The sequence below is a fragment of the Chiloscyllium plagiosum genome, unplaced genomic scaffold (assembly GCF_037043375.1).
Source record: "Chiloscyllium plagiosum isolate Xiang-an unplaced genomic scaffold, Cpla_swu_hap1 HiC_scaffold_9, whole genome shotgun sequence".
Lineage (NCBI taxonomy): Eukaryota > Metazoa > Chordata > Chondrichthyes > Orectolobiformes > Hemiscylliidae > Chiloscyllium > Chiloscyllium plagiosum.
The window spans coordinates 7772834-7790488 of NW_028270147.1; positions in this window are offsets into that span (position 1 = coordinate 7772834).

The window sequence follows — 17655 nt, forward strand, 5'->3', positions numbered from 1 at the left end:
GAAATATATGGAAGCAAGGTGAGATTCGGAACTTGCTGTTTGAGGATGAAGAGGAAAATGGGAAAAATATTTCTGGATGTCAAGTTTTCAAACTCTTCCTTTTCACCATACTGTCTTGCCATTATCCACAGTAGAAAATTCCGCTCCTACCCACTCCACAGTGGGATTTGAACTTCCTACCTTTTGATGCAGAGATGGGGGTCCTCCCACTGAGTCGTGGAAGACAGTATGTGAAGGGCTTGGGGGGGGGGAGAAATTGGCAGAATTTCATCCCCTTTTCTTGACATTATTTTCTGAAAACTTGCAGCAAAGAAAAAATAGTTTCTGGAAAATCGCGCCTTACAGGAAGTCACTGGTGCTTATGCTCCCTAATGAAGCAGCTCCCACCATTTTTTAAAAAGAGTTGCAACTGTGGCAGGATCAGCACGAGTTAAAATAACTGAGAGAAGGTCCCATGCTGCTACCAGGCAAAATAACTTTGTGAAGGAAATGGCCTTCCTCATTAAGGAAGTCATGAAGGATGAAGGAAAGCTGTCTGGGAAGGGGAATGAAGAAATGTTCCCCGGGGGCGAGAGATAAAATCTACCAGGAGATTATCGAGAAAGGGAGCAGTGTTCTTTTTCTCCTTCACGGAGACATCCTGGAGTTCTGAAAGATGTATTCATCTCAGAACCAGATCTAAAGAACAGAAGGCCAGATACCCTGAAGCTACAAGGTCACGTTGAAGGCAGAGCCCAGGAGAATATTGCTGCAACTCACCAGGGCGCCTCCTGGGAGCATTGGCCAGGGAGTTACTGGGGACAGGGGGAGAAATGTATCAGGCAATGAACTGTGGAGGGTTGACAGGCAGGAACTGGAGCTGGAGGAGGAGGAGAGGCAGACACAAGCTAATGAAAAGTGAAAGAATGCTGAACCATTCGCTGTGGGGAGAAACAACAGGCGCAACAGCCTATAGGGCAGGGAGAGAGAGAAGAGTAGGGGTGGGGGAGCCAACCATGAGTTTGGGGGAGAGAGAGAGAGAGGGAGAGAGAGGATAAATGCCGGGAGAGAAAGAGAGAGAGAGATGGTAGGGAGAGGAAACTTTGCATGGTTAGGAAAGAAAGATTGCTTCCAGAGTGAGACACAGTCTGAGTGGGGATGCAGTTCAGGGAATTTGGAGACATTGTGGACATTCAGTGCAGAGGGGAATAAGATGCTTTTTGCTTGTTGTTTTGGGCTTTTAGTTTGTAAGTTTTTTTTATAGTTTGCAAACTTTTTTTTTAAAACTGGATAAATCAAAGCTCAGGATCAGTAATCCAGCACAAATAGAGTGACATCACAGGCTAACCATAATTTCATTGGTCGATGATAGCTACCAATTTGACTATCTATAATTGGTTCCTTTCAGATTGAAGGTAAATAAGGGAAATATTTACAGGCTACAACTGAAAGACCAGAAGGAAATTTACAAAAAAAAATCAAATTAATAACTAAGTCATTGACGTAGACATGCTAGAACAGGCGATGTGTTTTACCTGCAGGATGTTGGAGCTGGTGGACCCCATCGTGATTCATAGTGACCACATCTGCAGTGAGTGTCGGTTGTTTGAGGAACTCTGGGTCAGAGTTGATGAGCTGGAGTCTGAACTTCAAAAACTGCGAGACTTCAGGGAGGGGGAGAGTTACTTGGACGCTATGTTTCAGGAGGCAATCACATCTCTTAGATTATCTACCTTGAATTCAAACAGTGGTCTGGGACAGGATAATAAGGCAGGTATAGAGGGATCTAGGCAGTGGTGCTGAATGAGCCTCAGCCCTTGAGCTTATCCAGCAGCTTAGAGATTGATGCTCCCTATGTGGATGAGAGACTTTAGGGAGGATGCACAAACTGACCATAACACTGTGGTACAGGAAGCCATTCAAGATGGGGGTGAAAAGAGAAATGTAATCAGGAATAGTATAGTCAGAGGAATAGACACCATTCTCTGTGACCAGGATTGAGATTCCCGAAGGCAGTGTTGCCTGCCTTGTGTCCGGATTCAGGATGTCTCACCTGGGCTGCAGAGGAACTTGGAGTGGGAAGGGAAAGATTCAGTTATCATGGTTCAAGTAGGTACCAACAATATCGGGTAGAAAGAGGAAAGAGATTGTGCTGAGGGAATGTGGGCACAGTGGCTCAGTAGTAAGCACTGCTGCCTCACAGTGCGAGGGACCTGGGTTCAATTCCTGCCTCGGGCGACTGTCTGTGTAGAGTTTGCACATTCTCCCAGTGTCTGTGTGGGTTGCCTTCGGATGCTCTGGTTTCCTCCCACAATCCAAAGATGTGCAGGTTAGAGTAGATTGGCCAGGCTAAATTGCCCACAGTGTTCAGGGATGTGTAGGTGAGGTGTATTAGTCAAAGGTAAATACAGGATAATAGAGTAGGGGAATAAGTCTGGGTGGGTTACTCTTTGGAAGGTCAGTGTGGACTTGTTGGGCCAAAGGACCTGTTTCCACACTGTTGGGATTCTATAAAGAAAAATTAAAAAGCAGAACTGAAAAGTAATAGTCTCTGGGTTAATACCTGAGCCATGAGCAAATTGGCACAAGGTCAACAAGATTAAAGAGGTAAATGTGAAGGTCAAAGATTGGTAAGTGGGAAACGGGGACATTGGCTCAGGAGGGAGCTGCTCCGATGGGACAGGCTCCACCTGAATCATGCTGGGGCCACAGTCCTGGCAAATCGTAGAACTGGGGCTGTGGATAGGGCTTTAAATTAAATAGCGGGGCTGTGGGGTCAGTTGAATGGAAAATTATGGGAAAAGTTAAAGGGGGCAGACAGCTCAGCAGAACAAGTAACTGGACAGGGATTATGGAAAGGGTCAGGAATCTAACTCCAGGGCTGGCAGATAATTATGTAAGGGGAGCATTCAATGCAGGACTGTGTACTTAAATACACACAGTATCCGAAATAAGGTCAATTAGCCTGTGGTCCAGAGTGAAATAGGCAGGTACGATGTTGTGGGTATCACAGAGACGTGGCTGGGAACTAAATATCCAAGGATACCTGTCCTGTTGAAAGGACAAGCCAATGGGCAGAGGGGAGGAGTTGCCCTGTTAGTGAAAAATTAAGTTAAAGCGCTAGCAAGAAGTCAGAAGGCGTAGAATGTGTATGAGTAGAGTTGAGTATCTGCAAAGAAAAAAGGCCCTGTTGGGAGTTACGTACAGGCCTCCTAGCAGTAGTCGGGATGTGGTAAAGAAAATAAACCAGGAGATGGAAAAGGCCTGTAAAAAGGCACTATTACAATAACCATGTGGGCTTCAATATGCACACGGACTGGGAAAATCAGGTTAGTAGTGGGTCTCAAGAAAAAGAATTCATGGAATGTCTATGAGATGGTTTTTTGGAGCAGATTGTGGTAAAGCCCAGTTACAGTTCTGGTTTTGGTGATGCATAATGAGGTAGACTTGATTAGAGAGGTCAAGGCTGAAAATGTGTTGCTGGAAAAGCGCAGCAGGTCAGGCAGCATCCAGGGAACAGGAGAATCGACGTTTCGGGCATAAACCCTTCTTCAGGAAAGCCCTTCTTTCCTGAAGAAGGGCTTATGCCCGAAACGTCGATTCTCCTGTTCCCTGGATGCTGTCTGACCTGCTGCGCTTTTCCAGCAACACATTTTCAGCTCTGATCTCCAGCATCTGCAGTCCTCACTTTCTCCCTAGAGAGGTCAAGGTGAAGGAGCGCCTAGGGACCAGTAACCATAATATGATAGACTTCACTCTGCAGTTGGAGATGGAGAAGATTGAATCACATGCAACAGTCTCACAATTAAATGAAGGTAACTGTATAGACATGAGAGAGCTGGCCAGAGTTGATTGGAAGGAGAGCCTAGCAGGGAAGATGGTAGAGCAGCAATGGCAGGGGGTTCTGGGGGTAATTCGGGAGGCCCAGCAGAAACTCATCCCGAGGAAGAAGAACCATACTAGTGTTGAAGAAAGGGTGAGACTGCAGTAAGGACTTGGACAGACTAGGACAGTGGGCAAAGAAGTGACAGATGGAATACAATGTGGGAAAATGTGAGCTTATGCACTTTGGCAGGAAGAAAAGAAGCATAGACTATTTCCTGAAAAAGGACAGGCTTTCAAAATCTGAAGCACAATGTATCTTGGGAGTTCTTGTTTAGGATTCTCTTAAGGTTAACATGCAAATTCACTTGGACGTTAGGATGGCAAATGCAATGTTCGTATTCATTTCGGGAGGGCGTGAATGTAAGAGCAGTGATGTACGGCTGATGTCAGGTAAGGCTCTGATGAGATCACATTTGGAATATTGAGAGCAGTTTTTGGCCCTCGGTCTAAGGAAAAATGCATTGGCCATGGAGGGGGTCTAGAGGAGGTTTACAAGAATGATCGTGGGGATGAAGGGCTTGTCATATGAGAAGCAGTTGAAGACTCTGGGTCTGTACTTGATGCAATTTAGAAGGATTAAGGTGATCTGAGAGGCCTGAATGGAGTGGATGTGGAGGAGATATTTACACTAGCAGGAGAGACAAGGACCTGAGGGCACAGCCTCAGAATGAAGGGACGACCCTGTAAACTCATAGAGTCATAGAGACATACAGCATGGAAACAGATCCTTCTGTCCAACCTGCCCATGCCGACCAGATATCCCAATCCAATCTAGTCCCACTTGCCAGCACCCAGCCCATATCCCTCCAAACCCTTCCTATTCATATACCCATCCAAATGCCTCTTAAATGTTGCAATTGTACCAGCCTCCACCACTTCCTCTGGCAGCTCATTCCGTACACGTACCACTCTCTGCGTGAAAAAGTTGCCCCTTAGGTCTCTTTTATATCTTTCCTCTCTCACCCTAAACCTATGCCCTCTAGTTCTGGACTCCCCAACCCCAGGGAAAAGACTTTGCCTGTTTACCCTATCCATGCCCCTCATAATTTTGTAAACCTCTATGACGTCATCCCTTAGCCTCCGAAGCTCCAGTGAAAACAGCCCCAGCCTGTTCAGCCTCTCCCTGTAGCTCAAATCCTCCAACCCTGGCGACATCCTTGTAAATCTTCTCTGAACCCTTTCAAGTTTCACAACATCTTTTCGATGGGGTAGAACTAAGTTGAGGAAATTCCTTCAGCCAGAAGGTGGTGAATCTGTGGAACTCATTGCCACAGAGAGCTGTGGAAGCCAAGTCATTGAGAGTATTTAAGACAGATATGGATAGGTTAATGATCAGTGAGATGATCAGATGATCAAGAATTACAGGGAGAAGGCAAGGGAATGAAGTTGAGAAACACATCAGCCATGATTCGATGGCTGAGCAGATGCATTGTGCCAAATGGCCTAATTCCGCTCCTCTATCTTATGGTCTTATGAAGTAGGCATGGGTCTTGGAGAGAGGGATTACGGGAGGGGTAGGTATGCACCTGGGAGACAGGTGAAACGTTAGGAGTGCCAGTCATGGCCAGGAAGCAGGTGGAGGGGCAGTGTGGCAGTCAGAGACCTGGGCAGGAGAGGGACTGTCAGACATGGGGTCTCGAAGGGAGAAAGGGGAGGGGGAAGAGTTCCAGACATGGCTCAGGGCAATGGGAGGTGACAGGAAGGTCTGTACAATGATGTGAAGGTAAGAGGAGACAATGCAATCTCATTAATTTTAGATTAAGAGTGCATCAGTGAAACTGAGAAAGTGGCTGAATCATAGAGTCATAGAGATGTACAGCATGGAAACAGACCCTTTGGTCCAACTTGTCCATGCTGACCAGATATCCCAACCTAATCTCGTCCCACCTGCCAGCACCTGACCCACATCCCTCCAAACCCTTCCTATTCATATACCCATCCAGATGGCTTTTAAATGCTGCAATTGTACGAGTCTCCAACACTTCTCTGCAGCTCAATGCATACACAGGATTCCCCTATGTCTTCAAGATGGCTCAATGTGGAGAATTCTTTCCCCTGAGCTAGGTATTTGTAGGTTCATTGTCACACTCCAGAGATTTGCATCCATGATGCACGCTCACAGTCCAGTGCAGCGCTGCCCTGGTGGCGATGCTGTCTTTCAGATGAGATAGTAAACTATAAATGATCTGTTCACTCAAACAGATGTAAGACATTCCCCTGCACCTTTTGAGGAAAATCAGAGGCGATCTTGCCTTTATTGTTACCAGCTTTTGTTCCTCGACAATGTCCCAAGTGAAGATGAACTCATTAAGGTTTGCAGGTGACCTTTCTGTGTGCAAATTGTCTGCTATTTCTGATCACACTGGGTGGCTACACTTGGGAGCATTTCCTCACCTGCAAAGCATTTTGGGAAGTCACGAGGTGGTGAATGGTGCGATATAAATTCGAGCCTTCCTCTCTTCCCATTTCCTCTGTCATTCCTGGATTCATCCATCCCAATGCTCTCCTGGCTGATCTGTCATCTGGCCCATTTTGGGTCCCAGCAAAAACATCTCAAAACTCATTGGTTTTCAAAGAACTCCATGACTTCGCTCTTCTTGTTTCTTTAAATTTCTCCAGATCCACAACTCTCTGAGATATCCGTCCTTCTCGGATTCTGGCCTCATGTTCATCTCCAGTTCTATTCACTCTGCTACTGGAGCTCATCTCTTTTTGATAATTAGTCATGGGGCATGGGCATTGCTGGCTGGCCCGGATTTATTGCCCGTCCCTAGTTGCCCTTGAGAAGGTGGTGAGCTGCCTACTTGAACAACTGCTGTTCACCTGATGTTGTTGGATCCACAATGCCATTAAGGAGGCAATTCTAGACTTTGACCTAGCAACAGTGAAGGAACAGCGATATATTTTCAAGTCAGGATGGTGAGGAGCTTGGAGGTGAACTTGCAGGGGGTAGCCTTCCAATGTATCTGCTGCTCTTGTCCTTCCAGGAGGAAGAAGTTGGTAGGTGTTGTCTGAAACGTCTAGGTGAGTTATTCCATAGAATTCTGGAATTATATAGTGCAGAAGAGGCTCTTCAGCCCAACCACATTGTACTACCAAAGCTACAATAATCTACACGGGTCCCACTTTTGAGACATAGGGCTATAGCCTTGAATGTTACGACATTTCATCTAATTCATCAAATCAATGGGACACACCTGTTGCCAGTGTGCATCATGGTGAGTGGGAATGAATGTTATAGGTGGTTGATGGGAGTCAATCAAGTGGCTAACTTGTCCTGGATGGTGTTGAGTGTTCTTGGAGCTGCACTCATCCAAGCAAGTGAGAAGTATTCCATCACACTCCTGACTTTCAGGAATCGCTAGAATCAGGAGAATCCCAGAGGACTGGAAAATCACCAACGTGGCACAAGGCAAAAGATAGAAATTTACAGACTGATTAGCCGAACCTTGGTCATGGGTAAGATCCTGGAATCCATTGTGAAGGATGAGAATACTGAACACTTGGCATTATATGGTAAAATATGGTTTTGTCAAGGGGAGGTCATGCCTGTCCCCCTTAGTCCAAGAACTCCCCACCTACGTTCAGGACACCACCCACGCCCTCCACCTCCTCCATGATTTTTGCTTTCCCGGTCCCCAACGCCTTATCTTCACCATGGACATCCAGTCCCTGTACACCTCCACCCCCCATCACGAAGGACTCAAAGCTCTCCGCTTCTTCCTTTCCCGCCGTACCAACCAGTACCCTTCCACAGACACCCTCCTTCAACTGACTGAACTGGTCCTCACTCTGAACAACTTCTCTTTCCAATTCTCCCACTTCCTCCAAACCAAAGGAGAAGCCATGGGCACCCACATGGGCCCCAGCTATGCCTGCCTCTTCGCCGGATATGTGGAACAGTCCATCTTCCGCAGCTACACTGGCACCACCCCCCACCTTTTCCTCTGCTACATCGATGACTGTATCGGCACTGCCTCGTGCTCCCACGAGGAGGTTGAACAGTTCATCCACTTCACCAACACCTTCCACCCCGATCTCAAATTTACCTGGTCCGTCTCAGACTCCACCCTCCCCTTCCTAGACCTCTCCATTTCTATCTCGGGCGACCAACTTAACACGGACATTTACTATAAACCGATCGACTCCCACAGCTACCTAGATTACACCTCCTCCCACCCTGCCTCCTGTAAAAATGCCATCCCATATTCCCAATTCCTTCGCCTCCACCGCATCTGCTCCCAGGAGGACCAATTCCAATACTGAACAACCCAGATGGCCTCCTTCTTCAAAGACCGCAATTTCCCCTCAGACGTGGTTGATGATGCTCTCCACTGCATCTCCTCCACTTCCCACTCCTCCACTCTTGAATCCCGCCCCTCCAATCGTCACCAGGACAGAACCCCACTGGTCCTCACCTACCACCCTACCAACCTCCAGATACATCGTATCATCCTTCGTCATTTCCGCCACCTCAAAGCAGACCCCACCACCAAGGATATATTTCCCTCCCCTCCCCTATCAGCGTTCTGGAAAGACCAGTCCCTCCGCGACTCCCTCATCAGGTCCACACCCCCCACCAACCCAACCTCCACTCCCGGCACCTTCCCCTGCAACCGCAAGAAATGCAAAACGTGGGCCCACACCTCCCCCCTCACTTCCCTCCAAGGCCCCAAGGGATCCTACCATATCCGTCACAAATTCACCTGCACCTCCACACACATCATTTACTGCATCCGCTGCACCCGATGTGGCCTCCTCTACATTGGGGAGACAGGCCGCCTACTTGCGGAATGTTTCAGAGAACACCTCTGGGACACCCGCACCAACCAACCCAACCGCCCCGTGGCTCAACACTTTAACTCCCCCTCCCACTCCGCCAAGGACATGCAGGTCCTTGGCCTCCTCCATCGCCAGACCATGGCAACACGATGCCTGGAGGAAGAGCACCTCATCTTCCACCTAAGGAACCCTCTAACCACAAGGGATGAATGCAGATTTCTCCAGCTTCCTCATTTCCCCTCCCCCCACCTTATCTCAGTCCCAACCCTCGGACTCAGCACCGCCTTCTTGACCTGCAATCTTCTTCCCGACCACTTTGCCCCCACCCCCACTCCGGCCTATCACCCTCACCTTAACCTCCTTCCACCTATCGCATTCCCAACGCCCCTCCCCCAAGTCCCTCCTCCCTACCTTTTATCTTAGCCTGCTTGGCACACCTTCCTCATTCCTGAAGAAGGGCTCATGCCCGAAACGTCAATTTTCCTGCTCCTTAGATGCTGCCTGACCTGCTGAGCTTTTCCAGCAACACAGTTTTCATGTTCGAATTTGGACAGATACATGTACCAGCAGGGCATAGAGCTATACGGACCATGGGGTTAGTTGAGAATGACATCATGGTCAGTATAGACCTGATGGCTGAAGGGACTGTTCCTGTGCTGTACTGCCCTAAACTCTACATTCTAACTGTTGGTCCTGTGCTCATCTCAGGGTGAGTGGAGGATGAACCTTGAGTAAGCTTTAGCAGGAGAGAGTCATGCTTTAGGTATGGGGAGGGGGAAGTGTAGGTTTGCACTCAAACTGGGTCTCTGCCACTGTGAGGCAGCAGTGCTAACCACTAAGCCATTGTGCCACCCCAGGTCTACTGAGCCAAACCTACTGAGCTATCGAATGACCCTTCCTCAGATCATCCTGGTAAATCTCTTCTGCACCCTCTTCAAAGCCTCTACATCCTTCTTATAAAGCAGCGACCAAAACTGCACACAAAACTAAAGTCTTATACAGCCTATACTGACCTAACTAAAGTCTTATACAGTCATTAGCAACATTCTGTTCCAACCAGAGGCCACCAATGGCTGGTGCGGCTGTACAGGACATTGGTTAGGCCATGTTGGAATATTGCATGCAATTCTGGTCTCCTTCCTATTGGAAAGATGTTATGAAACTTGAAAGGGTTCAGAAAAGATTTACAAGGATGTTGCCAGGGTTGGAGGATTTAAGCTAAAGGAGAGGCTGAACAGGCTGGGGCTGTTTTCCCTGGAGCGTTGGAGGCTGAGGGGTGACCTTATAGAGGTTTACAAAATTATGAGGGGCGTGTATAGGGTAAATAGGCAAAATCTTTTCCCTGGGGTCGGGGAGTCCAGAACTAGAGGGCATAGGTTTAGGGTGAGAGGGGAAAGATATAAAAGAGACCTAAGGGGCAACCTTTTCACACAGAGGGTGGTATGTGTATGGAATGAGCTGCCAGAGGAAGTGGTGGAGGCTGGTACAATTGCAACATTTCAGAGGCATTTGGATGGGTATATGAATAGGAAGGGTTTGGAGGGATATTGGCCGGGTGCTGGCAGGTGGAACTAGATTGGGTTGGGATATCTGGTCGGCCTGGACGGGTTGGACCGAAGGGTCTGTTTCCATGCTGTACCATCTCTATGACTCTATGACTCAAGAGATCAGCACAGTTAACTCTGTTTCTCTTGCTATACACCCTTTCAGACCTGCTGCGTATTGCCTCCATTTTCTCTTCTACTTTCTGATTTCCAGTGTCTGTGTTATTGTTTTTGTTGCTCCCACAGAGCAAAAACGGAGGAACTAATCTGTATTCATCACAGGAATATTTTCCCTCTGCACAACGTTTCTATCACCTCTAACCTCACCTTCCTACTTACAATTATCTGTTCTGATGCTTTGAGCTAAAACCAGTAATGTTATTACCAAGCACATCAATTCTGCCTGATTATTTCATAAATATATCTTGCCACTAGCTAATGAGTTGGGTACTTTGGTTCCTTTTCAGCTCTATTTCTAATAAGACAGCCAGCATGATGTCAAGCACGCAATTTCAAAAAAAAAACAATTTGCTCGGAGGGTACATTTAGAATATGCTGGTGAAGGGGAGAAGGTACTGAGGAGGTCACCTGCATAAGAAAAATTACATATTGGAAAGATTTATGTCTTTAATATTTCACTTCTGCAGCCTGCAATTTTTCCAAGGAGAGTTATTGGTCGCCCTCAAATTCTCAGTGGTTTTGGAACTGCTTAAGACATTGGAGATACGATCACAACATAATGTCAGATACCATGGCATGTTTTTGGATGCTTTTCAGGGTATGTTTGTGCTGGTTGACTGGTTCATATACAAAATGCTAACAACAGCTTTCTGCTGCTGTTGTAGGCACTGATTGAAGCCTGGTTCTGTATTGCACACAATCCTACATGCCATTGGCGCTTCTCATCATTCAGTCTGTTCTTCCTTTCATATTGGTGGGCACTTTTCTCCTGGTGAGACACTCAGCCCGCCCAGCTATATGTTTTAAAAGAAAATTATACATTCACATGGCATTGCAGTGGCAAGACTAGCATTCCCCTTACTAGGTGGGTGGCACGGTGGCACAGTGGTTAGCACTGCTGCCTCACAGCGCCAGAGACCCGGGTTCAATTCCCGCCTCAGGCGACTGACTGTGTGGAGTTTGCACGTTCTCCCCGTGTCTGTGTGGGTTTCCTCCGGGTGCTCCGGTTTCCTCCCACAGTCCAAAAGATGTGCAGGGTCAGGTGAATTGGCCATGCTAAATTGTCTGTAGTGTTAGGTAAGGGGTAAATGTAGGGGTATGGGTGGGTTGCGCTTCGGCGCGTCGGTGTGGACTTGTTGGGCCGAAGGGCCTGTTTCCACACTGTAATGTAATCTAAAAAAAAATCTAATCTAGGTGCGAGTCCAAGAGGGACTTGCAGTTCGTCCAAATCAATAGCCTGCTCCCACTTTTCTCCCATTATCTTTTGATTCCTTTAACCCCAATCTTCTGCCTCCGCAAATAAGTTACCTTTTGGACAAAAATAGAGATTGTTGGAAACATTTAGCAGGTCTGGCAGTACCTGTGGAGACAACATAGAACATAGAACATAGAATGTTACAGCGCAGTATAGGCCCTTTGGCCATCGATATTGCACCAACCTGTGAAACCAATCTAAAGTCCATCTAACCTACACTATTGAAATCAGAGATAACGTTTCGGGTCGAGTGACCCTTCCTCACAACCTTTTCCAGCAATTTCTATTTTTGTCTCTGAATTACAGCATCAGCAGTTCTTTCGGTTTTTATTGGTTACCTTTTGAACTCTAGGCCCTACTCTCTCTGTAGCTATACTGCTCCTCAGATGCTGCCTGAGCTGCTGTGCTTTTTCAGCACCACTCTAAGACTCTGGTTTCCAGCATCTGCAGTCACTGTTTTTACCTCTCTGTAATTATATCCTATTGCTCTTTGTGTCTTTTTTATTCACTCACAGGATGAGGGCATCTCATTTATGCCCAAGCCTAATTGCTCAGAGGGCAGTTAAAAGTCAACCATGTTACTGTGGTACTGGTGTCACACATAGACCAAACCAGGTAAGGATGGCAGTTTTCTTCCCTAAAGGATAGTAGTGAACTAGATGGTTTTTTTTCCTGACAATGAAGTCATGATTATTATTAGACTCTTAATTCCAGATTTTTATTGAATTCAAATTCCACTAACTACCCTGACGAGATTCAAACCCAGGTCCCCAAATTATTACCAGGGTCTCTGAATTAGCAGTCCAGTGATAATACCGCTAAGTCATTGCCTTCCCTCTTGTATCTACATTTGTCAGTTGCCTTTGCCCTGTTAGTTTCATATTCCAACAGATAGGGTCTACCTACAGTGCATCGACTGCAGTGGTTGAAGAAAGCAGCTCACCACTGCCTTCTCATGGGCAGCTTAGGACAGTCAATAAATACTGACCCAGTCAGTGACATCCACATCCCATGTCTACTTCCCAAAAGGGTTTGGCAATGTGCTACATCATAGAATTGCCAACAAAGGTAAAGGTCATGGAATGAAATTGAGAGTTAAAGCAGAGCGAAGGTTACCGCCCAGTGGCCCTAACTTCAGTGGTCATGAAGTGTTTTGAAAGGCTGGTCATGGCATTAATCAACTCCAACCTCCCCACTACTTTTGACCCACTCCAATTTGCCTTTCAGACCAACAGATCCACATCAGATGCCATATCACTTGCCCTTCACTCCTCCCTAGAACATCTTGACACCAAGAACAGCTACATAAGAATTCTACCCATTGACTACAGTTCAGCCTTAGAACATAGAACATAGAACATAGAACAATACAGCACAGAACAGGCCCTTCGGTCCACGATGTTGTGCCGAACATTTGTCCTAGCTTAAGCACCCATCCATGTACCTATCCAATTGCCACTTAAAGTTCGCCAATGATTCTGACTCTGCCACTCCCACAGGCAGCGCATTCCATGCCCCCACCACTCTCTGGGTAAAGAACCTACCCCTGACATCTCCCCTATACCTTCCACCCTTCACCTTAAATTTATGTCCCCTTGTAACACTCTGTTGTGCCCGGGGAAAAAGTTTCTGATTGTCTACTCTATCTATTCCCCTGATCATCTTATACACCTCTACCAAGTCACCCCTCATCCTTCTCCATTCCAATGAGAAAAGGCCTAGCATGCTCAACCTATTCTCCATTCCAGACAACGTCCTGGTAAATCTTCTCTGCACCCTCTCCAAAGCTTCCACATCTTTCCTAAAGTGAGGTGACCAGAACTGCACACAGTACTCCAAATGTGGCCTAACCAAAGTCCTGTACAGCTGTAACATCACTTCACGACTCTTGAATTCAATCCCTCTGCTAATGAACGCTAATACACCATAAGCCTTCTTACAAGCTCTATCCACCTGAGTGGCAACTTTCAAAGATCTATGAACATAGACCCAAGATCCCTCTGCTCCTCCACCTTACTAAGAACCCTACCGTTAACCCTGTATTCCGCATTCTTATTTGTCTTTCCAAAATGGACAACCTCACACTTGGCAGGGTTGAACTCCATCTGCCATTCCTCAGCCCAGCTCTGCATCATATCTAAGTCCCTTTGCAGCCGACAACAGCCCTCCTCACTATCCACAACTCCACCAATCTTCGTATCATCTGCAAATTTACTGACCCACCCTTCGACTCCCTCTTCCAAGTTATTAATAAAAATTACAAACAGCAGAGGACCCAGAACTGATCCCTGCGGAACTCCACTTGTAACTGGGCTCCAGGCTGAATATTTGCCATTTACCACCACTCTCTGACTTTGACCGGTTAGCCAGTTTTCTATCCAACTGGCCAAATTTCCAACTATCCTATGCCTCCTGACTTTCCGCATAAGCCTACCATGGGGAACCTTATCAAATGCCTTACTAAAATCCATGTATATTACATCCACTGCTCTACCCTCATCCACATGCTTGGTCACCTCCTCAAAGAATTCAATAAGACTTGTAAGCAGTGTCTTTCCAGATACTCATAAATCCTATCCCTTAGTACCCTTTCCATTACTTTGCCTACCACCGAAGTAAGACTAACTGACCTGTAATTCCCGGGGTTATCCCTATTCCCTGTTTTGAACAGGGACACAACATTCGCCACTCTCCAGTCCCCTGGTACCACCCCTGTTGACAGTGAAGACGAAAAGATCATTGCCAACGGCGCTGCAATTTCCTCTCTTGCTTCCCACATAATCCTAGGATAAATCCCGTCAGGCCCGGGGGACTTGTCTATCCTCAAGTTATTCAAAATGTCCAACACATCTTTCTTCCTAACAAGTATCTCCTCTATGCCTGTCTCTTTGTTGGCTACGTAGAGCAGTTGATCTTCCGTAATTACACCGGCACCACTCCCCACCTCTTCCTCCGCTACATTGATGACTGCATTGGCGCCACCTCGTGCTCCCGCGAGGAGGTTGAGCAATTCATCAACTTCACCAACACATTCTACCCTGACCTTAAATTTACCTGGACCATCTCTGACACCTCCCTCCCCTTCCTGGACCTCTCCATCTCCATTAATGACGACCGACTTGACACTGATATTTTTTACAAACCCACCGACTCCCACAGCTACCTGGATTACACCTCTTCCCACCCTACCTCTTGCAAAAATGCCATCCCGTATTCCCAATTCCTCTGCCTCCGCCGTATCTGCTCCCAGGAGGAGCAGTTCCACCATAGAACACACCAGATGGCCTCCTTCTTTAGAGACCGCAATTTCCCTTCCCACGTGGTTAAAGATGCCCTCCAGCGCATCTCGTCCACATCCCGCACCTCCGCCCTCAGACCCAACCCCTCCAACTGCAACAAGGGCAGAACGCCCCTGGTGCTGACCTTCCACCCTACCAACCTTCGCATAAACCAAATCATCCGCCGACATTTCCGCCACCGCCAAACAGACCCCACCACCAGGGATATATTTCCCTCCCCACCCCTCTCCGCCTTCCGCAAAGACCGTTCCCTCCGTGACTACCTGGTCAGGTCCACGCCCCCCTATGACCCACCCTCCCATCCTGGCACTTTCCCCTGCCACCGCAGGAACTGTAAAACCTGCACCCACACCTCCTCTCTCACCTCCATCCAAGGCCCTAAAGGAGCCTTCCACATCCATCAAAGTTTTACCTGCACATCCACTAATATCATTTATTGTATCCGTTGCTCCCGACGCGGTCTCCTCTACATTGGGGAGACTGGGCGCCTCCTAGCAGAGCGCTTTAGGGAACATCTCCGGGACACCCGCACCAATCAACCAAACCGCCCCGTGGCTCAACATTTCAACTCCCCCTCCCACTCTGCCGAGGATATGGAGGTGCTGGGCCTCCTCCACCGCCGCTCCCTCACCACCAGACGCATGGAAGAAGAACGCCTCATCTTCCGCCTCGGAACACTTCAATGTGGATTTCAACAGCTTCCTCATTTCCCCTTCCCCCACCTCATCCTAGTTTCTAACCTCCAGCAAAACTGTCCCCTTGACTTGTCCGGACTTGTCCGACCTGCCTAGCTCCTTTTCCACCTATCCACTCCACCCTCTCCTCCCTGACCTATCACCTTCATCTCCTCCCCCACTGACCTATTGTACTCTATGCTACTCTATCCCCACCCCCACCCTCCTCTAGCTTATCTCTCCACGCTTCAGGCTCTCTGCCTTTATTCCTGATGAAGGGCTTTTGCCCGAAACGTCGATTTCGAAGCTCCTCAGATGCTGCCTGAACTGCTGTGCTCTTCCAGCACCACTGATCCAGAATCTGGTTTCCAGCATCTGCAGTCATTGTTTTTACCAAGTATCTCCTCTAGCTTACCAGTCCATTTCATACTCTCCTCTTCAACAATACGGTCCCTCTCATTTGTAAATACTGAAGAAAAGTACTCATTCAAGACCTCACTTATCTCTTCCGACTCAATACACAGTCTCCCACTACTGTCCTTGATCGGACCTACCCTCGTTCTCGTCATTCTCATGTTTCTCACATACGCCTAAAATGCCTTGGGGTTATCCTTGATCCTATCCGCCAAAGATTTTTCATGCCCTCTCTTAGCTCTCCTAATCCCTTTCTTCAGCTCCCTTCTGGCAATCCTGTATCGCTCCAATGCTCTGTCTGAACCTTGTTTCCTCAACCTTATGTAAGCCTCCTTCTTCCTCTTTACAAGACATTCAACCTCCCTCGTCAACCAAGGTTCCCTCACACGACCATCTCTTTCCTGCCTGACAGGTACATACATATCAAGGACACGTCGTATCTGTTCCTTGAAAAAGTTCCACATTTCCACAACATCCTTCCCTGACAGCCTATGCTCCCAACTTATGCTCCTCAGATCCTGTCTTACAGCATTGTATTTACCCTTCCCCCAATTGTAAAACCTACCCTGTTGCACGCACCTATCTCTCTCCATAACCAAGGTGAAAGTCACAGAAGTGTGGTCACCATCACCAAAACGTTCACCCACTAACAAGCCCATCACTTGTCCCGGTTCGTTACCAAGTACCAAATCCAATATGGCCTCCCCTCTGGTCGGGCAATCTACATACTGAGTTAGAAAAGCTTCCTGTACACACTGCACAAACACTGCCATATCCAATCTACTTGATCTAAAGAGCTTCCAATCAATGTTTGGGAAGTTGAAATCACCCATGACTACTACCCTGTGGCTTCTGCACCTTTCCAAAATCTGTTTCCCAATCTGTTTCTCCAAAATACCATTATCTCATCGAGACTGATTACTAAACTTAGTGATCTTGGACTAAGCCCCATTCACTGCAACTGAATCTTCAGTTTCCTGACCCACAGGCCACAATCAGTGAAGATTGGGGACAATAATTCATATTGAGGGAATGATGCACTGTCAGAGGGTCAGTATTGAGGGAGTGCTGCACTGTCAGAGGGTCAGTACTGAGGGAATGCTGAATTGTTGGAGAGTTAATACTGAGGGAGTGCTTAGCAATTTGAGTTTCAGTTCTGAGGGAGTGCTGCACTGTCGAAGGTCAATACTGTGGAAATGCTGCATTGTCAGAGGGTCAATACTGAGGGAATGCTGCACTGTTGGAGGGTCAGTATTGTGGGAAAGCTGCACTGTTGAAGGATCAGTACTGTGGGAATGCTGCTCTGTCAGAGGGTCAGTACTGAGGGAGTGCTGCACTGTTGGAGGGTCAGCACTGAGGGAGTGCTGCGCTGTTGGAGGGTCAGCACTGACGGAGTGCTGCACTGTCGGAGGGTCAGCACTGACGGAGTGCTGCACTGTTGGAGGGTCAGCACTGACGGAGTGCTGCACTGTCGGAGGGTCAGCACTGAGGGAGTGCTGCACTGTTGGAGGGTCAGTACTGTGTGGATACTGCACTGTTGGAGGATCAGCACTGAGGGTGTGCTGCACTGTCGGAGGGTCAGCACTGAGGGAGTGCTGCACTGTTGGAGGGTCAGCACTGACGGAGTGCTGCACTGTCGGAGG